Here is a 26,078-nt window from a genome sequence, read left to right as displayed (position 1 = left end):
GTAGAGACTGCCAGCTCTTCCCTCAGCCCCAAATGCTCCCTCATATAATCTACAGCCTGAGAAAGGGAGGGGCGGGAGAAGTTGAGGCAAGTTACACAGACAGATCAGAGAACTTGGTTCTGATGTTCTATTGCAGGGCAGAGTGACTATGGATAATAATAATATGTATCCTGTCTCAAAAGAAAACTACAGATTTTAATGGTTTGCTATGAAGTGGCAATATTTTAGGAGATACTCTTGTGAGTATTAACAAAGATGATATGTAATTGTAATATGCTGTATTAGCCTTTCCTTGCTGTAATGAAATACCTGAGGCAAGTTACATCTTATGAAGAGAGTTTTTATTCTCTCATGTTTTTGGAATTTCAAGGGCCTGGCACTGTCACGGCAAGGCTCAGTTGTTGTGAGGGTTAATTTCTTGGTGGAAGTGTGCAGACGTGAAAGGTCTTACATTAAAAAAAAGTCAGAATTTGATGTTATTGCATTTAAAATGCAATATTGTGGGGGAAAAAACCGATAGATTTCTAAGGAGCCACCATGTCCTGCAATGGGAGAGTTAAACTTTTATATTTCACCTGAACCACCAGCATGAAACATTACTATACACAATACAGAATACTGAGAAACAGTGATTTTTTTCCCCCAGGCACTAAGATGGATGACATGAGAAAGTGTATACTTCCAGATCATTATGATTATGATCAAATTCTTGGAACCTAGTTTTTAAATTTTTGACAAAGTTTAGACAAGTGCAAATATGGACATATAGAGTATATTTTGTGTATCAAGAGTATTTATGAAATATGTAACTGCCATCTGGGGAAGTAATGTATAATTTCCCATTACAAAAAGGGAGCATTTGTAAAACATATTTGGTTTATGATCTTATATTAAAAGCTGTCAACGTATTCTTTTAAGTTACAGGTCCACAGATGTTCATTAAACACCTACCATTAAATGTTAACTGAATTTCTTCGTCAGAGAATTGAATAGATTTAGAGGCAACACATTTTAGTTTAAAAGCTTCAGTATGATCTGGTTTTCCTATGAGTATAAATGTAACTCATATTTATTTATGATTACTTATTCTAAAAATATCCAGACCAATTTAGTAGGGCTTTCTGTCTGAGGGCTATGAGGAATGTGCCCTGAGATTCTTGTTCTTTCAGTCTCTCTAATTAAGGGCACTTTCCCAATTCCCCAGCACTCTGTAGCTCTGAGAAGATACTAATGAATAGACTTGTCTTTGTCATGACCATGAAATAAAAGGAAGAATCAATTGTATAGTCCCATGCATAAATCAAGAAAGACTGGAAATAGCCCCAGAGGTCCAGTTCACTTAAGCTATTCTTAGGGTAGATCTTTCTGTTCCATCCACATTAAATATTCTTCTACTTAAACAAATTTATTATGGTGATATAATCAATATACATATGGAACAGGAATGTGTCTGATAGGTATGAAAAGTGTAAGAAAATCAGAGTTTAATTCTAGTCAGTTAAATTCTAAACATCCAATCCCAGAATCTCAAAACTTTTATTGAAATACCAGTTCAGTAAACCAGTTATAAAAATAATACACTTCCACAAAAAAATGTGTATTTTCAACAGATGAGTTAACTGAGAATCACAGGAAATAAGGCCTTATAAGACCATATTTATATTGTTTTTCACCTTAAAGTTTCCCAGGGAAGAGTTTTTCTCCTCTGGGAACTGGGATGGATAGATGATAGATTAATTTCAGGAGTATATAATATCCAAGGAGATTAAATGATTACCTATGATTCCAGCAAATAACAGCCTTGAAATAAAAGCAAAGTGTCCACTTGAAGACATAGATGCACATACATCTGTGCACACACTTGCCTGTAGTGAGGCACACACGTACAAACATATACAAGTTTATTTTTAATGCAACAGAAATGCAACACTCTCATTGTTGTCCCTTGAGGAATCTTTTCCATCTCATATCCTTTAGGAATCTATAGCCTTACCGTAAAGCAACTAATTTTATCACTTAACAAAATTCAAATAATGATGCTTGCCTTCTTCTCTCAGTGACAAATTGTGTTTCAGCCCTGGGCATACCTGTTACTTTTGCCAATTAATTTATTCATCCAGGCAATGAACAATTGTTAGGGGCATGCATGCAATGTACAGGCATAGGTGTAGATGTTATAAAAAATGAACAGGTAAATCATAAGGCACTAGTATGATGTCATAAATAATGCCATCATTGATAATATCAAGCACTTAATAAAGGAGCTGAAAAGAGCCCCAGTGTTTCAGTCATATAGGGAAAAGGGTTAATAATAGAAGGATGCTGAAAATTTGGGAGTTTCAGAGCTCTGAATAACACATGTAAAGATATACTAAGATGTGAGATGGTTAGAAGATGGTGAGAGCCCAGACACCAATAAAGCACAGAAAAGATTTGTTAACACTAAGTAGCAAAGTAGAATGAGTACCAAAGAAAGCGATTCTTTACCTGATCACAAGCAGATGATCTGTGACATGCTTGTAGAGCCGTTCCAATAAACTTATGCTAATTAGGGCAGGGGATGGATTACAGGAGTGATTTGAGGACTACAGTTTTGGCTCCACTTTTAGAACATCTGCTCAGCAAATACAAGGCCCTGAGTTCAAATCTCAGTACCAATCCCCCTTCTACAAAGAAGTAAAATCACCTAGGTGTGGGTATATGTCTGTGTGTGTAATATATGTGTATATATGGAGAGAGAAGTGGGAGAAGAAGGGAGAGAGAAAGAAAGAGGGAGAGAGAAAGAGAGGTGGGGGAGAGGAGAGACTAGGAGAAGAAAACTACAGTATTAATACAGGAGACCAGAAAGAGCTGATAATTAAAAATTCCATCACTGAGGTCGATACCATGATGCAAGTAATATTCTAGAACTGTATACTGGGCAGTGTATCTTGATGTGAGGGTCAACCTCTAGTGACACTTCAGCGGAAAACACAATACAGAGATTCAGAATGGCAATTAACATTAAGTTGTTGTTGTTGAATAAATTACATAGTAAACAAAGCAGAAGATACTTTTAACAGTGGAAAGAGGAGGACAGTTTTTGAGGGCAGAATTCATAGGTGAGAGTTGAAAGGGGGAGGAATTTGGAAACAAAAGTTCCTTGAAATATTAAGGATAGAGGATTTTAAGGGCAAAATTGAGGAATGTGCATGCCTTTAGTACCCCCAAGAAAATTAAAATTGTTTCTGAATGAGTAAATTTAGAGAGAAACACACCCTGGAATAAGCAGGAAGATTACACTGTGACAGAATATGAATCTTGTTCGAATTAAGACATGATTTAAGACATTAAGTACCAGGATAGAAGAGGATCATTTAGACCATTGCAAATTGTTTAAAAATTAAGGAAGACAAACAAAGTAGAGAGATCATTTCAAAATTCAAGGCTCCAGAAATCTCAAGTAACATTTGGGATGGGAGGAAGCCTCCCTTGAAAAGTATTGAGAAGAGCGAAAACCCATTTCCATAGTGTGAAAGCTGGAAACCATATTGCTGAGAAATGGAGGGAAAGGGTGCGAAGTGGGAAGGCAGCTAGCACCCAGCGTATCTTCTAGGAGTTGGATCCTGAAGAAAAATAGAGAAAAACTTCATAAAATATTGGGATGGAATTGACTTAATTGTATTTTGGCAACTTCTCCCAGGCTTCTTATCTTCTCATCTGTGAAGAAGTAAAAGACAGCTTTCTCCATTTCCTGTCTTCCCAGCTTTGGCTTCCAAGACCATGTTGTACATGGGGCTAACTGCAAATTTCATGTGTGTGATGTTGCATATTGGACCCCAGATGCTCCTCAGTTCCATGAAGCTTTTCATTACTTTCACTCCATTTTTTCCTTCTAAAAGTTTGTATCTCACCCTTGTCATTTTCCCCTCAGTTGTTAAGAGGCTGCTACCTTGAGTTCTGTACTCTGGAGCAGATGATTTTCAGGAACAACAAAGATATATTCTTCTAATCTACATGACTTCAGTTGTTTGGGAGATTGAGAATAAGAGGATTGTGTTTCCAAGCCAACCTAGGCACAGAAATCCTCAGGACTTTCTCACAATTGAAAGAGGGTGGTCAAAGGTGTGGATCTGTCATCTCTGATACAGTGGGTGGCTTTACAAGGTCCACATTGTGCTCCAGGCACGTGAACTAACAAGAAACAACATTCCTGCTCAAAAAGAAAACAGAAGCTGGATCTCTGGGGTGGCTGGTGACTGTAATCCTAACTACTCAGGAGGCTGAGAGCTGAGGATTGCAATTTGAAGCCAGCCAGGGCAGAAAGGAGCTTGTCAATCTTATCTCCAATTAATCACAAAAAAAGAGGAAAAAAAAGGTGGATAATAGTACTCTACCTCAAGTTTTAAACAAAAGGAGCTTAGAGACAGAGCCCAGGCCTAGAGTTCAAGGCCCAGGACTAGCCAAGAAAATAAAAAATAAGCATGAAATAAAAGAACATCAGTGCTAAGAGATCTGGAGGTATGGTGTAGTGGTAGACTGCTTGCTTAGTAAGCACGAAGCATGAGGCCCTATTTTCAAACATTATTACTGCCAAAATAACAGTAATAATAGTAATAAGTATGGATAATAATTTCATTTGTAGTAAAAGATAATCTAAGCTTATTTACATTGTGTTACAAATACTTAATTTTCTGTAAATTCTGAATCAGGAATCAGTCTGAGGAATGTGAGTGGTGCTTTTTCTGGATGATACTAGCTGAGAGATAGCTGCAGGTTGTATTCTAGTTGTCAAGAAGAAATGCAATCATCTGTGAGGTTGAGTTGGTGAGGATTCAATTCTTAGCTTACTTATCTGGTGCTTGCAAGTTTCAAGTCCTCATTACTCCATAGATAGCGTCCATCCTAGCTGACAACCTGAGGGTGTGAGCCTATTGAGGAGACAACTTTTGCACATTGTGCTCATGAGATGTGAACTAACAGTCAATGCACAGTCAATGAGAAGGAGTTTCAGTACACAAATACAAGGAATCCGGATGATAAAGATAAATTATACAGCATTCTAGATACTCACAGCCAATGAGACCAAAAGGGGATACTCTGAGGAAAGAAACACAAAAATGTAATGCCTATATGCCTCTTCATATTCATATAAAATTAGACAGATGGATAGATGCAATTTCACATTCTAGTTTTTTTATTTTAATTTTATTGTCAAATTGATGTACAGAGAGGTTACAGTTTCATATTTTAGGCCTTGATTACATTTCTTGTACTGTTTGTTACTTCCTCCCGCATTCCCCCCTCCCCCTCTACCATTTCCCTCTTCCCCCAGGAGTTGTTCAGTTGGTTTACACCAAATGGTTTTGCAAGTATTGCTTTTGAAGTTGTTTGTCTTTTGATCCTTTGTCTCTAAATTTTGATATTCCTTTTCTTTCATAAAATATAGTTTGTTCCACACCACTGTAAACGATGCATGATGTCAATATTGTAAGGAGAAACTCATAGGAAAAATATGGGAGTTATAGAATTCAGCCTTCTACCCCATTCTTTGTTTTTGCTTACAAAATTGTGAGGCATTCTGAACATATAGTGTCACAAAGAAAAGTTAACAGAATCATGCATTGCTTTTATGACTTTTTATATTAAAATATTTCGTTTTAATTACCATGAAGGTAGATAGGTTGGAAATAAATACGACTTTAAACACTGAAGAATACAAAATATTTGTATCTAAAATAAAATGTTTTATACTTTCAAATTATTAAATTCGTTTAAAAATGATGATTTTATGTGGTTTTCTTAAGCAAGTTAATGACACCTACACCTACTCTTCCCACTTGGACGCAGGAAATTAGCAATATTAATGAAATAGAAATGTGTGGACTGAACAACCAACGCATTTAACTTAATTTAGCTTTTTGGTGTACATTGAAAAACATCTTTTCCCCCCTCAAATGACATTTGATACAGCCAAATAACTTACATTTGCCTATTGTTTCAATTCTATGATTGGTGTATAAACTATGAATCAAAACGTAATTATCTATGTTTCTGCTCAACAGAAAGAAGTATTTTCAGGTTATCAGAAAGTTATAGAATCACATCCATTAGTTTTTTTTTTTTTTTTTTTTTTGGTGGCCAGTCCTGGGCCTTGGACTCAGGGCCTGAGCACTGTCCCTGGCTTCTTCCCGCTCAAGGCTAGCACTCTGCCACTTGAGCCACAGCGCCGCTTCTGGCCGTTTTCTGTATATGTGGTGCTGGGGAATCGAACCTAGGGCCTCCTGTATCCGAGGCAGGCACTCTTGCCACTAGGCTATATCCCCAGCCCCACATCCATTAGTTTTAACATTAGTCTTGTGTATAGGTGAACATAGGCCTCATGATTAATGGTAAAAAGTGCACATCAGCTGAAAAAAAACAAATTGTAAATATTACTGTAAGTACATACATTTGTTAGTATACTTAAGAAACCTTGACGTTTTGCCACCCTTGAAAATATACAGGCGATATTTTAGATAGAGTCACAGCACCAGGAAACAGTCAGTTTTAGTGGCATTTACCTTAGTGGCCCGTATTTTGTCACTTCAAATCTAAAACAAAGGTTAAAAAAAACACAAACTCAGTCTTTCTTCATTCTGTTTGAGACCAGTAGAATTCCCTATATTTGAGCAGCCCCTATCTGAAGTGCTTAACACTGTGCACCATTGTTCTTATAAGAAACAGTAGAACTTTACAAAAGTCATTTTGTGAAAGCCCAGCATTTCTTGTAATGTTGTGACATAGACACACTCACTGAATGGGAAGTTGCAAGAGCAAATGAAAGGTCAGTTAGAAAACCATGTCTATGTGATTTGTTACCATGGAGATAAAAGTAACATAAGAAAATTGTAAATATTTCCTTTTTATTATTCTTAAAAATTCTAAATTTCTTATTCTAACTTTAGTAGACTTTATAAAGAGAATTTCCAGTAGTTTTCCCTCTAGTAAGTGCAAGGAGCACTATTTTTATAAAAGATGCAAAATGTATTGACCTCACCTGAATTTTTAAAAATTATTATTCCTTTGTATTATCCGGGCACAATGGCTCACTTCTGTAATTCCAGATACTTCTTGAGTGAAGAAGTGAGGATCAAGGTTTGAGACTAGAATAGGCAAAAATTTAGGGAGGCCCTATTTCAAAGCTGAATGTGGTTTCGTGTGCCTGTAATGTCATCTCCTTGGAAGGCTGATTTAGGACTCTTATGATGAGGGAATAGCCCTGAGCAAAAACATGTAAATTCTACCTGAAAAACAAGCCACAGTGGCTGGGGGGCAAGTCCCAAACAAAGCCTTGTTCTAATCACCAATTTGTTCTTCAAGTACCTGCTTGAATTCATCCTCCTCTAAAAGAAGGCTTTCCTGGTGAGCCAAGCACTGTTTCCAATGCGTTTCGTGTCTCTAGATGGGGGTTATTTTTGGTCTGTTGTGATATGGTCATAAATAGTTTTAGACACTGCCTTTTTCTTTTCTTTTCTTTTCTTTTATTTTTTACCATGATGTCATTCATCTGTGAGCTACCAGATTTTACCTTTCATAAGGCTATTCCATTGTCAGCATCCATCACTGAGATTTGTAGGCAAAGCACATTTAATAAATATTTGTGGTAAGATTGGTAGAAATAATGAATCTATTATAGGAACTAATATTGTCTTTAGAGCATCTGTTTGCAGATGTACTTCTGGTGGAAGACCACAAAAGATCAGACAATGACTGGCTTTTTTTGGGGGGGGCAGTCCTGGGGCTTGAACTGAAGGACTGAGCACTATCCCTGCCTTCTTTTGGCTCAAGGCTAGCACTCTGCCAACTTGAGCCATAGTGCCACTTCTGGCCTTTTCTATATATGTGGTGCTGAGGAATCGAACGCTAGGGCTTCATGTATATGAGTCAAGCACTCTTGCCACTAGGCCATATTCCCAAGACCCCAATGACTGGCTTTTTATCTCTTCAGAAAAGAAACCTTTCATCAATTTATTGGGGCTTAAAACCTTCTCCATATTCACTTCAGCATTAGCCTTTCTGCAGATTTTAACATAACTCATAAGCACTTCTCTTTATGATAGAACCAAGGAATAGTTTGTCTTCATCATTACTTATGCCAGTCAAACCCTAGCTGGAATTGATTCCTATTTTGCTTAGTTTAATATTATTAAATTAATATTATTAATATAATTAAGTATAATGAATTAACATTATTATGTAATATTATAATAGATGTTATATCAGCATACTTTTGTGTTACCATTATGTAAAATGCAATGCTAGAGAAATAAATGTTTTCAAAAGTTTCGGGGCCAGAGAGACTTGTGTTTGAGCCATATCTTGGTGTTTTAATAGATATTTACACAGTCCCCTTAAGCTTTTGTTTTCATACTCAAATGGGAACTATTCCATAATAGAGTAGGTGACTCAAATAGGTTAATATACTTCTTCTATGTTTTCTTGTCCCAGAACTCCTATAGTTCAATTGTTTTGGACAGCTCAGTTTATTTTCTTCCTGAAGGCAGAACAATACGTTGTGTGCATTTTGAAATATTTAACGCAATCTTGTACATTCTGGGGCTGAGACAGACGAGCTCAGTCTTAGCAAACTTCATAGTGTGTTTATATTTTTTGGTGTGCCATCTGGGGTGTGGAAAGAGATTTTGTTGTTGTAGTTGCTGTTTTAATTGTCTGTTCCTTTTGTCTTGTTTATTAGTTTGTCTTTGGGAGAGGGGACACAGAAAAGTGGGACAAAAGGCGAGAAATGCAGCAGGGGTACTCATTAGATACCATGTTATAAAGAAACTACAAAACTTGTGGGTGGGGATGGGAGGAAAAAACTGGAAGAGAGCGAGTGAAGGGGTGATATTGTCCAAAAAAGAACTGAACTCATTTACCTGACTTATGTAGCTGTAACCCCCCTGTACATCTCCTTTACAATAACAATAAAATATGGTTTTAAAAACATAATAAAATATCCAGGCCACCCAAATAATGTATAGAGAGAGCAATTCAATACATTGAATATAATTAATTTTTTTTACTGTAGTTCCAATTTTGAATTCCTATTCTAATTAGCCACAATCATAAGTCCATGGTTTGGGAGTTGTTTTATATAATATCAAGAGTGTATTCATCCCTAATAATTTCAAATACAATAACTGGAGTTATTGGCCCTAGAACCGCTAATGCATATAAGATCATCGTATTCCATAATGCCATGACTACACTTGTTTTATAATTAAAAATTCTTATAAATTCATACCATGAGGAAGATTTGCTTCTGAGTTACACCTTAACACAAATGGTGAACGTTTACATAGGCATTCGAGTCCACAAATGGGTATCATCATTTTATGTGAATATACGCTTTTTGTTTCTCCATAGATTGTAGGTTGCAAAGGCAATTCTTCTTGTTTTGGAAACCCTGTCTCATAATTAGGCTAATGAGCCATTCCTGCCTGAAGGGCCTCATTTATGCGTTCTCTCCTCTGTAACAACAGGAAATCTCCTCCTTGGCGAGTACAACTTGAGTGTATTTAGACTGAGGCTATTGCAGAAGTTTTGGTTTTATGTTCTGTTCTCTGGGCTCTATATGGAATTACTCAGACTTCCCCTAAGTTTATGGACACACAGTGACATATAAATGATATTGTGGTACTCTAATAATTTTTAATGACAATACCATACCAAAAAGTAGTGTATAATTAAAAACTTGTGCTCTTTGCCTGTAATGGCCATATTTTTTTTCAGTGATCTGTATTTCATTACACAATAGTTATGAACACTTAATTTTAATATTAATATTTTTCAATTTATATTCAAAGCAATCCCTATGGTCTGTTCTCATTTATCAGGTGTGTGTGTGTATGTGTGTGTTGGTGTGTGTGTATGTGTGTGTTTGTGTGTGTATGTGTGTGTTTGTGTGTGTGTATATGTTTGTGTGATGTGTGTTGTTCTTAGGGCTTGAACTCAGGGCCTAAGCATTGTCCCTAAGGTGTTTGGTTCAAGGCTAGTGCATTGCTACTTGAGCCACCTCTCTACTTACAGCTTTTTTTTGTGGTTAATTACGGATAACAATATCACAGATTCCCCGCCATGATTTTCAGATCTCAGCCTCATTAGTACCTAGAATTACAGGTGAGAGCCACCAGTGCCCAGCGTTATTTTCTTGACCAGTTTGGACCAGATAAAAAAACCAGCTGAGGGCTGGGGATATGGCCTAGTGGCAAGAGTGCCTGCCTCATATACATGAGGCGTGTGGGTTCGATTCCCCAGCACCACATACACAGAAAATGGCCAGAAGTGGCGCTGTGGCTCAAGTGGCAGAGTTGCTAGCCTTGAGCAAAAAGAAGCCAGGGACAGTGCTCAGCCCCTGAGGCCAAGGCCCAGGACTGGCCAAACAAAACAAAACAAAACAAAAAAAAAACCAGCTGAGCAATGAGAGAATAAGAACTTGGATTTTAGAGTCTGACCTGGAGTTGAATCTTGGTTCTCCAAGCAACAAATTCTATTTTGAAACTTACAACACAACACTCCAGTATATAGATAAAGGTACTAAATATAGTACGTGTGTATATACATGTACATAATAGATAGAGATACCATATTTAAACCAGGTAGACAAATGATAAAGGATGGATGGAGTGGATGGATGGAAGTATAGGCTAGTGGATAGACAGATAGATAGATAGATATTGTATACCTTACCGATCACAACACCATAATGATAACAACTATTATTGGGGAGAAATTTACTTCTCTTGTTAAATTTTCCTATGCAATGAGTTTATGGTTATATGTTTACTGATTGTAGATACTGTAGGTTTATGATTACCAAAACTGCCATATTTTCTCTGGCACAGACAATGTAAAGTTGGTGCAATACTTTACATCATTTTGAATATTGCCAAAAAGTTTGTGAACTCACAGTAGACTAAGTTATATAAAAGGGATTTTGTAAAGCATTAAGATTTAATCTCATCAACAGGCTCACCCATCTTAGTTTCATCATTTACAAAAGTAAGGTGGTTAGGATTTTGTGGTCCTGTTAATCACTTGGAAATTTCTGGAAATGAAAGGCTGCAAAGAAAATGGGGTGATGTCTTCATTCCAGGAACGAGAAAAGGTTTTCCCTTCCATTATTTGTTTGTAGTGCCTTTTAAGAGTTGGTGGGTTTATTAACTTTTTCATCCTCAGGAAGGTATGAATACTACATAAACTGAAGAGCCCTTGAACTAGAAAATTGGTTTTATGATTACAATAGGAGAAAATTTCTACCATCTCTAATAATAGTAGGTGTAATTTTTGTGTAAATGCTATGATTTTGCTTTACAAAACATAGCAAGAGAGAATTATATATGATTCTAATTCTTATACTCACTCCCACAATATAATCCACCAGCCACACTATTCAAATTCCAAAATAGTCATATGCAGGAACAAATAAATTTGAATGAGTCTTTCTTTTTGTTCATTCCTGACTATTCAAAATATGGTGTCATTATTATAAAGCCCTTTCTTTACCAGATCTTAATACATAACTCATGGATCCACCAAGTCAACTCATATTCTTTTAAGATATATTTAAAATTATATAAATTCCAAAGAATAATTTGTCAAATTATTCAAAGCTGTTTTTTTTCTATTACTTTCTCTCAGTCTCTTACACCTTTTCAGGAAGCATAGTCTTCAGAAAAATGAAATAACTTTCAATCAGTGTTTATCTGTATTTTCCAATTACATGACTTTTTTACTTTTTAAATTGACAAATAAGGCTGTCCCTATTTACAGAATGTGTTGTTTCAATACATGGCTATGTGTTTCTTTATGCATATGAGGCTAAGCAGACCTATTTCCTAAAACAGATCATTTTTTAAATTTAATTTTACTGTCAAGGTGATGTACAGACGAGTTACAGTTACATACCTGAAGAGTACGTTTCTTGTCAAACTTGCTACCCCCTCCTCATTTTCCTCCCAACTTTCTTCCTCCAAACTCCCCCCAAGTTTTACAGTTAATTTCCAACATATTGTCTTGTGAGTATCACTGTTGCATTGGTTCACCCTTTGTCTCTCCATTTTGATGTTCCCTTTTCCTTTCCCTTCCCTAATCAAGGCAAATATATATACAACAACCAGGATACCAAAATCAAATTCAGTGACAACAGGGGATAAACCATTTGAAAGAAAAACAAAAGAAAAAAGAAATAATTACACAGAGTATATTGAAAATAACCACAATGGAAAACCTCTTCACTTGATTTTTTTTCAACTTATGAGTCTTCTGCCCCTTTCCTATGGTAAATTTATTTATACTTCACAACTAGCTCACAGCCCTTTTTCTACATACGATTCTTTAATCTATCTATGAACTTGGAGGCACTTTGAATTTCCATAACATTTAATTAATATTTTGATACTTGGAGACATTTAGACACAGTTGTCGCCCTTGATAAGAAATGAGAAAGAAGACAACTTGGGATGAATGTGAGATCAGTTCAGTCTCTAGGTCATTGTGTTGGGAATTATACTCAGAGCTATGCTTGTACAGTTAGTATTATAATGTGATTCAGCTCTAGATTTTTAAAAATATCTCTTGATTGTTTGGCTCTTGCATAGTAATAGGCTCTTAACATGTGCAAAATAGTAAATATGTCTTCCTGAGTATAATTGAAGCAGTACATTTGTTTAGATAGGAGAAAGGTTCAATCTTTGATCAACGGTTGAAAATAAATTTAAGATGTGAAAAATCAACTTTCACAAGGCAAAGAGATAATTAAATTTGTTAAGCTAACATATTTTAAATTCAGATTCTTAAAAGCAATGTGCATGGTGGTTTATACAATGACGTCAGGCCATTTGAAGGTGTTTATTTTTATTTTTATTTATTTATTTATTTTTGGCCAGTCCTGGGGCTTGGACTCAGGGCCTGAGCACTGTCCCTGGCTTCCTTTTTGCTCAAGGCTAGCACTCTGCCACTTGAGCCACAGCGCCACTTCTGGCCGTTTTCTAGATATGTGGTGCTGGAGAATTGAATCCAGGGCTTCATGTATACGAGGCGAGCTCTCTTGACACTAGGCCATATTCCCAGCCCCAAGGTGTTTGTTTATAAAGTATGTATTTTACACTTACAAGACTTAACTATATTATTTTCTTTTAGGTCTAAAATATGCCCTTAATAAACTTAGTAGTTAATAGAATTATTCATAAAACTTGAAACCATACTTTGTATCAGAATACATTTTCTGTCCAAAAATGTACTGGGCAAGTCATCATAAAATTAATGTCTTTGGAATGATTACTTTTTGTACCTGGTTAGCTCTTGTTCCTTAGTTTGTACTACAAATTATGTTGAAAAGGACAGTGTTTTTTCAATTGTTCTAATTTGTTCATGTTAATCTTTAAATATACAATTATTCAATTTACTACTTTTCTGCAACTGTTTTAAATATACAATTATGTTATTTATTACCTTCCTATAATTATTAGAGGATTATTAACTTCTTAGTGACAGGTGGTTTGGAGATCCATTGAAAATGAGATCTAACTTTTTTGTTATTGTTGTTTGGTTTTCTTTCTGGTTTTTGTTTTGTCTTTATAAGGAAAATTAAGCCAAGCATGGCTATGCACCCTGTAATTCCCATGTTCTGGGGTAGAAATAGCAGAATGACATTCAAGGTCAAGTAGTACTACAAAGAAAATGTTTTTCTTAAAAGATAAAAAGACTTAGGGCTGGGATTGTGGCTTGGTGGTAGAGTGTTTGCCTAGCATGCACAAAGCCCTGGGTTTGATTCCTCAGTAGCACATAAACAGAAAAAGCCACAAATAGCGCTGTGGCTCAAGTGGTAGAGTGCTGCTAGCCTTGAGTAAAAGAAGCTTAGGGACAGTGCCAAGGCCCTGATTTCAAGCTTAGGGACTAGGAGAGATAGATAGATAGATAGATAGATAGATAGATAGATAGATAGATAGATAGATAGATAGATAGATAGATAGATAGATAGACAGACATAGAGAAACAGAGACCAAGACAGAGAGACAGAGAGACAGACAGAGACAGAGACAGAGAATCTGTCTTCTTATCTTCCTACCTATCTCTACCTCTCTATCATGTAGCCGTCTGTTTATCTACATACCTATCTACCTATTCTTATAATTATACAACAACTTTCTTAATCATGTCATCTGAGTTGGTGTGTATTACTAGCACCCAATGTAGTTACCTAACAAGGTTAAGAATTTGACATAATGTAACAGGCTTCCTTGTGATAGACTTTACAAAGCCCAAATTGAGGTATGAGCTGGGTTTTCTTGCCCTACACAATGCCAGTGCCAAAGTTAAGCATCTATGGAAACAATAAGGCTTCTTGTCCTCTTGACAAATTAATCGGTATCTTAAACCCCATCCTGTTTCAGTAATGTAATTGCAATAAGAGATTTTGATTTCCCTACTTAGGAAAAAATACCTAAAGTGTATATTTCTCTTCAATTCCATATGGAGATGTCTGTTTTATAAAGATGGAAAATGATGCCACAAAGTCATTATTATACAGAGCACGTAACTCTCTAATTGCATTTGGAGGAAAAAACAAAGTTTGCCAACAACAGAAAAGGAGGACCCAGAAAATCAGTTGACAGCATATCCAATGAACATAGTTTGGGACAACAGGATTCATGTGAAGCCTGACTGCTTCTATTCATCCTCCTGTCAACAGCTGGCAGACCTCCTTCACAGTGGCAAGAAAGCTACCGGAAGTTTCTCCGTTTTGCAAACACATGGAGAAATTCCCTTCGTTCTCCATACTCCTTACTGCACATTAAGAGATTTTCTTTGAAATAAGTAAAGACAGGGCACTATGACTACAGATTGATCACTAATGTAAACTCGGTAAAAGAGCAGGGCAGATACTGTTTTCTTCGTATTAGAAACAAATGTTTGGAAGAAATCCTATGTGAGCACAAAGCAGAGGATCTTGACAATCCATTTCTGGACACCTCAGAGTTTCTTTCAAAGATCGCCAGTAGTTCAGGGCTTGTGGTTATTTGTGGGTGATTTCCATGCTGTGAACTTCTAACCATGTCACTGAGGCACTGCACAGCCTGGGGAGATTATTTCTTTGTGACTAACCTTATGCTTCCCATTTAATTACTGTCCGAATCTTTTATTCAGTCTGAGTACAAAAATATTTCATTACTCCAGCGTTAATGATGATTGTCTGGTGCTGGTGGCTCATACCTATTATCTTAGCTACTCAGGAAGCTGAGATCCGAGGACTGAGGCTCAAAGCCATCCCTTGGCAAGAAAGTTGGTTAGACTCTTATTTCCAATTAATCATCAAAAGCCAGAAGAGGAGCTGTTTCCAAGTGATATCATCAGGAATTAGTGAAAAAGGTAAGGAATAGTGCCCAGGCCCCAAGTTCAACCCCAGTACTTGTACCCATGTATGCATCCACTCACACACCCAGTACTCACCACAAGATGTCTGCATTTACCACTTCACTGGTTTATTTGCAAAGAAACAAAGGTGCTAGGCAAAAGTCATACGGTCATATTCATCTAGGAGCAGCCTAGGACGACAACCAAGTAAGTGATTGGGATCAAACATCTCCAGTTGATATTTAGAAAGCTAATAAGCCTTGCGTTCCTGCATCATTCCATCAAACTTACTCAGCTTCAAATGGTATTCATGTATTTTTCTTAAATTGTAGACTCAGGGCTGGGAATATGGCCTACTGGCAAGATTGCTTGCCTAGTATACATGAGGCCCTGGGTTCGATTCCTCAGCACCACATATACAGAAAATGGCCAGAAGTGGCGCTGTGGCTCAAGTGGCAGAGTGCTAGCCTTGAGCAAAAAAGAAGCCAAGGACAGTGCTCAGGCCCTGAGTTCATGGCCTAGGACTGGCCAAAAAAAAAAAATAAATAAATAAATTGTAGACTCTACTGTTTTCTATTATGTCTAAATGATATATGTATACTTTAGCTTTTCTTCCAAATTAGAGAACTCTTTTCATTCATTATATAATCTGGTAGATTTCCAAGTTTATCATTACAAGATACTAAGGTGATATTTGTAACTTTCACAGAATAAATGCTTGTTTAGATTCAGAGATTATCTGAAAATCTATTTAGTATTAATGAACTTAATTATTTATCTGGCTTTATGCTTTCTTATGTTCTGAAAAGGCCTTTGGAAATTGCTAAGGATTTGCTCAAGTGAATTAGAAAAAAATAAAGATTATGGTAATCTTTTTTCTTTTTGGTCCTGGGGCTTTAGCTCAAGGCTAGCATTCTACCACTTGAGCCACAGTGCCACTTCCAGTTTTCTGTTGGTTAATTGGAGCTAAGAGTCTCAGGGACTATCCTGCCCTGTCTGGCTTTGAACTGAAATCCTCAGATCTCAGCCTCCTGAGTGGCTAGGATTATAGGTGTGAGCCACTAGCGCCTGGCAAGAATATGGAAATCTTGAGTAAAGCACCTCAAAATGTTCTTTTCAAAATTTTGGTACTCTGTTAAAGCTGTATTTGATCTGAGGACCAGTGACCTGCCTATAACCCTGTCCACTCCAGAGGCTGAGATCTGGAGGGTCATGGTTTGAAGCTAGCCCAGGCATACAAGTCCCAGAGACAGTATATCAAAAATAGTAGAACTTGTATTAGGTTACAAGTACCTTGATTCCAATCTTACTATTCATAATTTAAATGTTTGTTACAAGTCATTACACTAATAATATATCTACTTATTCAATATTTATTGCTAGTAAGAGCTTTTCAATGATGATTCAGGGGTAAATAGAACAAAGAAAACCCCCTGCCTGTAAAAAATGTATTTTGGACAGAAATAAACAATATATACCCAATATGTGGAATCTATGAGATGATGAAATGAAATAATGGAAAAAAAAACAAAGAAAGATAATGGAGACAGAGACTCTAGTTTTTTTTTAGTTGTGTGTGTGTGCGTGTGTGGATATGCTTGCACTCACGTGCATGTGTGCACACCACTCTTTGTGCTTGAACTCGGGGCTTAAGCATTGCCTAGGCATTGTCTCTGAGCTGATTTTGTTCAAGACTAGTGATTTACTGCTTGAGCCACAAATGTGCTTTTTCATTTTGGGCAGTTCATTGGTGATGCAAGTCTCACAGATATCTATGCCTGGGCTGGCTTTGAACTGTGGTCCTCAGATCTCGGCTTCCTGAGAAGCTAGAATGACAAGTGTGAGCCACCAGCACCCTGGTATTTTATCATAGTTTATTTTCATGATACTAATAACTAAATTGGAGATTTTGGTATGCGAGGGAAGTTCTATAGCACTTGGATCACTCTCCCGAGCCTGAGACTGCAAATTCAAATAGGAAAAACAGCAATTTAGGGTAACTGGTTGTCTGTGGCAAATTTCTAAGGTTGGGACTTGTCTTCTTCATGAAGTATGGGGTGCCACAAGCTCTACAATCCCCTGTGAGGGCTCTGTTGCTGCAGGTGTGCTGAGATGATTTCTAGGTAGTCCTGACCCACTAGCTACCTTACAGAGCATCCTTTTGTCTCTCTCCATTGTAGAAGGTATTTCTTAGTTCCTCACAGTCATACTACTTCTACTATTCTGAAGGTCTTGCATATTTGATTTTGGTAGAAGGAATGAAAAGCCCTTATTATTTTGTCATCTTTACAGAATTTGCAGTGTAAGGTTTTGTTTTTGTTCTTTTGAAAATATATTGTGAGAAGTATTTTAGACTGAGAGGGAATATTATTGTATCTGCCCTACATTTTTACAATAACGGGTGATTTTTGCCCTTCGAAACCCCTAGCAAAATTGGATAAAAATAGATTCATTGTAGTAAGATGTATCCTCATATAAGATTCTATACTGGGCCATGTAATATTGCTACTCAGGAAGCTGAAATATGAGGATTATGGTTCAAAGCCAGCCTGCACAGATAAATCCAAAAGAAATAACAGGCAAAAAGCCAGAAGTAGAACTATGGCTCAACTGGTAGAATAGAAGCCTTCAGGGTTGGGAATAGGGCCTAGTGGCAAGAGTGCTTGCCTCATATACATGAAGCCCAGGGTTCAATCCCCCAGCACCACATATATAGAAAACAGCCACAAGTGGTGCTGTGGCTCAAGTGGCAGAGTGCTACCCTTGAGCAAAAAGAAGCCAGGCCCTAAGTGCTCAGGCCCTAAGTTCAAGGCCCAGGACTGGCAAAAAAAAAAAATCTAGGAATCCTTCAGTACAAAAGCTAAGGCATGGCCTCAAGCTCTTGGTTCAAGCCCAATACCAACATGCATGCTTGCACACATACAAACCAACACACACACACACACAATGGTACACATTAAAACACACATAGACTTAATATTATTGCTGAATTATTACTTAGAAAAGACATAAAACCCTCACTTGTAATTCTATAGACTTTCAGTTTTTATTAAGAACTGATTATATCTTGTTTCCCTTATGGAATGAGGGGGAGGTCTGTCACCCTTCCTACATGAAGGTGAGATGTCTAGGCCAGTCTTTACAGGATGGGAGAAAGTACCTTGGGTGATAAGGCTGAAAACAGGTGGAGGAAAAATAAGTAGAGAGAGAAAAATAACTCAAGGCTCCCTCACAATGAGCAGGAACTAATCTCAGGGAAGATCTTAATGAATTCTAAGTCTATCAATAGATGATGATCACTCTCCAGGCATGTCAGATCTTTAACTTCTCCTTTAATAGCTCTCCCTTTGAAACATGAGTGTACCATAACTGGATAAAAGCCTTAAGAAACATCAATACGATTAAATGACTTAACAATCTGAATTCAGACTAAGTGAATCAGTCTGTGGTTCATTATCCTTTCCATGGGTAAAGCACACAGGGCAAAGAAAACCAGTTCGGTTTCAAACTCAAAAAGGGCTCTCCTTTATGGGGCAGAATGATTTGGAGAGCTGGCCGCACACAGATTGAGTCCTTGTTCTACTTCTTAGGTAATGCTGCTGCTCCAAAGGTTATTCTTTGCGAAACACTAAATTGAATAGCTGTGATAGGAAGGTCCTTGTATTTTGACACTATGTCTACATTGGAAAGTGTATTAGGTTAATGTATCAACAGACCTTCTCAAAATACCACCACATTGAGATACAAGATTCTTGCAGTGTTGTATTCCTTGTCCATAGGTGACACAGAATTCACCTAAATACAAACAGCAAATGGCACAAAGAGCATGCCCCATTTCCAACCCTCTTTGAACTGGAGATGGCAAGCATCCTGTTTCTTTTCATATTGCTTTTGATCAACCTGGCTAGGAATGATGGGGAAATATCTTACAATGAAATCTGAGATGGGCATATATGAGATTTGGTGTCAGTTTGTCTAGGGAGGGAGGCTTCATTCTTATATTCTCTGTCCCTCATTCAGTTATCTGAGCAGTCTGGACCTGCCACTAGACTTCAACAAAGAAATGTCAAAGAGCTACCATAGGACAGACTGTGCAGATATTCAGGGGACTCAAAATAATTTAAAAACTAATCAAACAGTAGTTGTGCCTTTTTTTCCTTTTAGAGTTTGTGCCCTAATGAGGGATTGATAACCAGAATCTTTAGGTCAGGCTAATTCTTAGAAAATAATTGGAAAACCCTCTTCTGCCTCAGCTCTCTTTGGCTCTTTAACCCTTTGTAGCCAGGCATCCACTGTCCAGCAGATCCACAAAGTATTTCGTACTTAGAAATATCTGACAAGGATACTGATATTTCTACAAAGCGCTTCACCTAATTATTCACCTAATTGGTCCTGTTTTCTGAAAAAAATATTCTTGCTTTTGCTTTTGTAGTTCATTTTCATGATCATCTATCAGTTGTACAGAGGAGATCTCATTGTCCATATTTCATATGTGCAGGCAGAATACTCCAGTCAAACTCAACCCTCTGTCACTGTCACTCACACTACCTTGCTTTTGAACAGGTTTCATTGTTTGATTTACCTCAAGCCCTATGTGCCTCCTAAATCAAATTACCTTCTTTTATTTTCTTAATTGTTTATTTTTTCCTCACCTGAGTTCCTATACCACAGAAGTCTGTTTTAGTTTTTTTCCTTTCCAACATATATTAGAAATGTTTATATTAGAATGTATATATATTATATGTATACATTAGAAACATAATGTGCAAAGGGCTTTTACTATGGTATGTCATGAATGTATACATAGCATTATACTTTACTCAAACTGATGTCCTCTGTTGTTTGCTTACTCCAATCCCCATACCCCATGATTGTAGAAGATCTCTCAGTGAGATCTTATGCCATCTACATGGTATCTTATGCCATGTACATGTACATTGTACATGTACAAATTGAATTCCAATATTATCTATCTCTAAGCATTCCCTTTTCTTCTCTCCACTTTCATCATTCCCTAAATAGTCCTACAGTTACAATTAGGTTCTTTCCCACTCTCTCCACAGATATATACATACATATGTGTAGATGCATACATATATACATGTACATGTAAGTATACAATATTTATATAAAACATGAATTTATGCATATATGTATATGTATGTTTATATATACCCATATGTATATTAATGGGCATATCTGTATATACTTACATGTTAACTATATTGTATGTACATCAATATATGTTGTATATGGCTTTTATTTCTAGATTACACATGTCAGTAAGAACACATGATGTTTAGCTTTTTGAGCTTGGCTTGACCTCCTCAATATAATGCCCTCCAACTCCATTCAGTTTCCTGTAATGATACAATTTCATGGACAAGTTATATTCTAGGGTATATATGTACCATATTTTCTTTATCCATTCATCATATTTAGGAACCTCATATGATTCCACAGGTCTTCTATTGTGAATGGAGTTTTCATAAACAGTAGTATTCAATATTTCTCTTTTTTAATTTGTGCTCCTTCAGATATATGACTAACTATAGAATGGGAAGATCATAAGATACTTGTATTTTTTTAATTTTGTAGCAAACTTTCATATTGGTTGCACTAGTTTATAACCCAAGTAACAGTGTTTATGAGGGTCCCTTTTTCCCATATCTTTCACAATATTTATTTTACTTATTTTCCTTTCTGACTGAGATAAGAAGGAACCCTAGTATAATTTTTATTTCCATGTCCTTTATGATTAAAGAGATTGAACAGTTCTTCTTGTATATATTAGCCACTTGTATTACTTCTGAGTTTTCAGTTCCATCCATTAACCCATGTGTTCTTTCACTGATGGTTATTGTTGTGTTTCAATTCCTTGTCCAATATGACTATTCATCTGTTGAAGATTTTCTCCTATTCTGTGTGTTGTCTCTTGGTTTTAGTAATTATTCTTCTGGCTGTGAAGACACTTTTTATTTGATACAGTTACTGTCTTCAATTATTGCTCTTATTTACTAAGCACCCCAAGTTGTCCTATTCAAGGACTGTAAACCTATATGTTCCACAACATTCCCTGTTCTCCTTAATAGTTCCTTTATTTCAGAACTTTCACTTAGATTTTTAATCCATTTGAAGTTGATTTTCTTACAAGGTGACAGGCTCTGAATTCATTTTCCTGTATGTAGATAACCAGCTTTACCTGTGTTATTTGTTGAAGAGATTGTCTTTTCTCCTGTGCATGTTTTTAAGTCTTTGATTTTGCTTTGTGGCTGGCAAAACAAGCTAGTTTTCTTCTGGTATCAGTGTTAGAATCCTGTACTCCATCCTTGATTTAGATAATATCAGGTAGGAATCTTCATTTGTGCTTTTTAAACATGCTCATGAAGTAAATGATGATAAAATCACAGACATAAGCAGATGTGATAAAACCACGGAGTTTGCAACTTATATCAGGAAGTTTCTTTCTTCCTACCTGAGATATATTATAGGATGTATGGACTTTAGAAACAAAAGGAGTGTTAAAGTGCTTAATTTCAGCACCTAACCTAAATAAATTGAAATTAACAAAATGTTCTTCTTCATCTCGCAAAAGATTAAATTCTAGCCATTTGCCTAAAATCAGATATATAGGAGAAAGCCCAAACTACATTATCTGTGTTTACACTACGTTTAACTCGTCTAAGAGAGAATATTCTCCTTGATTTCAATACACATATTTCTTTGACATAAGATTTTATCTTTAGTGATGTATGCCAGTTCCATACTTCTTTGAAATTGAAGATTAGGCAGTATTAATCAGATAGACTGAATTGTTACAGGAGGCAAAATATTAAATCTGTTCCATTTCTAAAAATATCTGCAGCTCTTCTCCTGAACAGACTTTTCAAGTGGTACCTTATTATTTTCTTAATGCATGGTATTATATTTGGAAGGGTTTGAATGTCTGTGTCATATTTATGGGGTATTATAGCATACCAGTTGTTCTTGCATATCATGACACTTACCTTTGTTCTAATGGCCTGGACATTGTTTCTATAGATCTGTAATGAAAAAGGGACTGCAACACAGCATCAAAGCTTCGGACTTCTTCACAATTTCAATAGGAAAAGAGAGACAATAATATAGTTTTAAGCACTACTCCTTTAATAAGAGAAGAAAAATGGATACCATTGAACTTGGACAAGTAACAAATAATTCTTACTAGAAGTACTGGACTTGAGTTCTAACTTACCAACCCAACAGATTAAAGGCATACATTCTTCTGAAAGGATCACTTCTCATGTGAAAGAATGATGATTTTCTACAAGGAGAACACAATTTATCTTTTTCAAAAGTCTGTTTAAGCATCCTGAAATTCCTGGTCTCCACAAATTTCTAGAAGTTTTACAAACAGCAATGTGGACAGTTATGCAGAAATTCCAAATAAAAGGTGAATTTCAGTGTTGTTGGAAAATAGGCCTGAGAAAAAAAGGCCATTGGCAGGAATGAAATTCCCTTTGTGAATTTCCCTGATTGCCTATTAAGTTCATCACACACAAAAAAAGATTCTAAATAAAGGATATAGCTAGTACTTACTGAATGACTTAGTTCTTTTGGAGTTATAATATTAACTCTGCTAAATTCACATGCATTCAAATGCATTTGCAAGTTACTACAGCTAGTGCTACACCATTTGAACAGGCCTTTTAGTACAACAATTTGATGGGGAATTATAGATTGAGTATTTTATGTTTTTCTGCATGGGCTAATTTTGAACCACTAATCTTCCAGATTTTAGCTTGTACTACAAACTTGATCCAAGCAAAGGTGCCCAGTTCTAAGTCTTCAAGTATCTTAGGTATCTTTAAATATGTCTTTTAAAATATGATTTGGTTTTGTTAAATAAGTAGATGTACTATATCTTTTCACCACCTATTAATCTTTGATTTATACAGCAGTTTATCATATCCCATGAGTATATTATATTAGGGCTTTTATGCATCACACCTTGCCACAATTCTACATTAAGACATCAACATAGTTTTAAGCATATTACACATTATAATTTCATGACTTTTTCTTCAGTTTGATATTTCTTCACATGTTTCTAATTTGCCACTTAAATTCGTCAGAATTTAATGGAGTGGAATTTTATGGAGTAGAACTTTATGGAGTGGTCCCATATGTACTACAAACCCAAGGAGTTATGAGATTTCCTTAGTTATAAGAAGATAAGTAAACATGGAAACTTTCATTTGAAAACCCATCAATCCACCCACCTGCGGCGCCATCTTTGTTCTAAGGATTAGAAACATTTCCTCCTCACTGCAAGTAACAATATCAACCTCTAATAATGAAAATAGCTAACTACAAAAAGGCTCAATAACTCTTCAAACGTATTGTTTTTCTGTTTTACCAAGTAGTCATTATTCCTTCCAGCTTGAGCAAAGGGAAGCATATGTCCAGGATAATCTGTTGATGTATGTCCATTTATGTCTGTGGCTATATGTGTGTACAGAAGGGTCATTTCAGTTTGGTAAGTCCAATTTGCCTCCAAATTCAAGATTGTACATTAGCTGGATGTAGAGCCACGTGAATGACAATGCCTGGGAAGGAACAAGGGGCTGTGATATCACATAAGTCATACAGCTATGACATTTTGCAGTTGACAAGTCATATGAAAAGCAAATCTACACTCTTGCATATTGGGTTACACTGGTTAATTCATGTGTAGTAATGCAATGTGATATCACGGCTGTGAGGGCTGGAAGTGCTTGGATTTAAGGACCTCATTTTTTAGGATTCTTCATGGGAAACACATCAAGTTCTTTTTTGTGTCATGTGGAATGCTGCATATCCTTCTGGAACAAAGCCAAATTTAAGATGAGATAGCATAGCCGAAGTGAAGGAATAAGTAAATAACTGGGATTTAAAATGTTGACGAAGGTTTCCTATTCTTCAGTTTGGGTGTTTGCAGTATGATGAAGTGTTTCCTCTGTCCACATTTTACTGTTAGCAGAAAAACAAACATCTTCTTTTGAACTATTTTTTTCTGGTATATCTTACTTCAGCATTGAATTGATTAATTTGCTATCATTTCTTCAGGGTTCTGCTATTTATTTATGAAGTCAGATTTAATGTGTAGGGCAATATTAAGTGCTCTGTCAGTTAATAGGAAAAGACTCTCATTAAAAATAGATTCCCCGATCTTCAGAAGTCAGTAACATCAGCTGCTATAAAATAAGGTTGATTAGAAATTCCTGTTTGGAAAAGTCTCATTTAGAATCCATGACAAGTTGAAGCATCTCTGTATAAACACACATTCCCTCTGTTTGGAAAGATTTTTAGTTATCTCGTCTAAAATGAATTGTTTACTTCAATCCTACTTATAGAGAATTTATATCATGTCTCCTAGCAAGGTGATAAACTTGTATATCAGCATCTGAGAGTATTGAATTTTAATGTAATCATTAATCTATATTTGTACAAGAATTATCCCATATTTAAATGAGTCTGCATGAAAATGGCTTCAATCAGCAAGATAAATTTCCCATTGTCAAAATGGTTGTACAAAATCCTGTCTCAAAAGCATATATAGTCCTATCTGTTTCAGAAAGACAGGCTAGGTCAAAAATTGAAGTATTTTATTTCATCTATTTTGTAACAGTTGTAAAAAATCTTCATCCACTGTTTACTATATAATAAGTATCTTATGCCAACTTGAAATTAGTAACATTTTTGCAATACACAGGTACAATGTACAGCTATTCAAAACAAGAAATAGAAGGCAATATTAGAGTTTACATGTTCAAGTATGAATACCATGCAAATGTAAGTGAGTTACAATAAGAAAGTGATGTCTCTCCTATGTTTCTTAGAGTTTGAGAGTAACCAGCAATAATTTATTGGAACGAGACATAGCTTCATGCCTGTTAAATTATGTTTCAACTCACGCATTTCATATACATTTGATATTTGCACATCCATTTGACTAGAAGGCTAAGGAGTGAAATATGTTAAATAAAGGGAACTGTATGAAGGGTCTGCATTTACACATATGTATGTATTTGTGCAAAAGATATATATGTGTATATGTATGTGCTGCATGTATATACATATACATGATTCACATTAAAAATTTTCATTCATCATGGGTGCAATGACTCACAGCAAGGGCATTGGGACACTCCCAACATTCTGACTATTATGATGATGTGTTTCTTGCACAGATGTTAAGTTCTATAATTTTTTGTGTCCCTACTGGTATAATATAGCTAACGAGAGCAATATGACCTGGTATTTAAAAAAAAAATCAATGACATACTCTATCATTAAAAATAAATGAAAATGTCAAGGACCATTTGAGAGTATTTATTAATTATTTTATCATATATTTTATGATCTTTGATTTTGCTTTTTTATTTATAAACATAAGCAGATGATTCCTAGAGACAAGTAAATTAATATAATCATCACTTTATATAGTTACATTCATGGTTTCTGATTTTCATTCACTGTAGTTTTAATATTACTGGACATTAGGTCTTTAGATTGATTCATCCTATCAACTGCCAGTGTGTCCCATTTGTCATACATTTCCAAGTTCTCCCAAACATACACATAGATTCCTCCTAGCAATGTTGTGCTCACTGCTTCTGAGTCTGGCTTCTTAGACTGTATATGTATATGAAATGAGAGAGTATTTTTCTTCTGCATCTAGC

At 36.0% G+C, this 26,078-nt stretch overlaps 1 protein-coding gene across 3 annotated transcripts in view; it reads left to right on the top strand.

The window, feature by feature from the left end:
- Nucleotides 1-26,078, top strand: part of Grid2 (glutamate ionotropic receptor delta type subunit 2) — a 1,008,435-nt gene that overhangs the window by 150,193 nt on the left and 832,164 nt on the right. The gene's annotated exons all lie outside the window — the stretch shown is intronic.

This window comes from Perognathus longimembris, chromosome 24, assembly GCF_023159225.1.
Source record: "Perognathus longimembris pacificus isolate PPM17 chromosome 24, ASM2315922v1, whole genome shotgun sequence".
NCBI lineage: Eukaryota > Metazoa > Chordata > Mammalia > Rodentia > Heteromyidae > Perognathus > Perognathus longimembris.
Note: the sequence above shows the minus strand (reverse complement) of the source record. Positions and strands in the feature narration are given on the sequence as shown.